The sequence below is a fragment of the Haemaphysalis longicornis genome, unplaced genomic scaffold (assembly GCF_048455015.1).
Source record: "Haemaphysalis longicornis isolate Haplotype H1 unplaced genomic scaffold, Haemaphysalis longicornis Haplotype H1 scaffold_133, whole genome shotgun sequence".
NCBI lineage: Eukaryota > Metazoa > Arthropoda > Arachnida > Ixodida > Ixodidae > Haemaphysalis > Haemaphysalis longicornis.
Window position 1 is genome coordinate 94,138 of NW_027526239.1, and position 903 is coordinate 95,040.

The window sequence follows — 903 nt, forward strand, 5'->3', positions numbered from 1 at the left end:
CGGAATAAAAAGAAACCATAAGTCGCATTGCGCTTCCAAATACACCAGACGGTGTCGCTGAAATAATACAGTACCCAACATACATCTTCAGACTACTACACTCTGATACTTGTATTAAGCCCTAACATTCTACAAAAATGGAATGTTTAGGTATACTAAATGTAAGCGCATCGAGCTACAGGATATATACAATTCGCATCAGAAAACGAAAAAAAAAAACGTGATGGAGGTGCTGGGTATCGATCCCAGTACCTCTCGCATGCTAAGCGAGCGCTCTACCATCTGAGCTACACCCCCACGGTAAGAAGAAGTCGTAGAATCCCGTTAGGTCCATACAACGCCGCAAAGGAAACTAGAGCACACGAGAGCGCCGAAGAAACCGGCTCTCACCGAGGACTCACCGCTGTGAATTCTAATGCTGGCGCAGGGCTTGCAAAAAGCAGCAACGGAGAATTTTGCGGAATGTGGTGCTTAAAACATGGTGTTGTTTCTGGGCTACCTATATAAAACGAAAATTTCAGTCGTATGTCCACCTGCAAGTCGACTGAGCCACCTGATGAAAAGTAAAAAAAAAAAAAAAAACGCTCCAACAAGGAGTATATATAGGTGATACCTTTGCAGACTATAAAAGTCTGTGGCATGCGGCCGCTCATGTGTAGAATGTTCAACAATATAAAACACTGGACACATTGAGCAAACCTTTGGAACATTATTTACAGGCTGATTTTTTAAAATTAAAATGGGCTGATGACTGTCATTACCCGTGGTCAATAAAAATGAGCGCATTAAAGCGTTTTGAAGGTAATAGCGCTTTGAAGGTATGTGCGCTATTACCTTCAAAATGAATCAGTTCCAACTAGGCCGGCTCGCAGTTATGCTGCATTAAAGCGGCGTAGAAACGAA

General features: G+C 42.6%; 1 non-coding gene across 1 annotated transcript; it reads right to left on the reverse strand.

Moving 5' to 3' along the window:
• Nucleotides 1–224: 224 nt before the first annotated feature.
• Nucleotides 225–297, reverse strand: Trnaa-agc (transfer RNA alanine (anticodon AGC)). Its single transcript has one exon. It is a non-coding gene; the product is annotated as a tRNA-Ala (tRNA).
• Between the last annotated feature and the right edge of the window lie 606 nt (nt 298–903).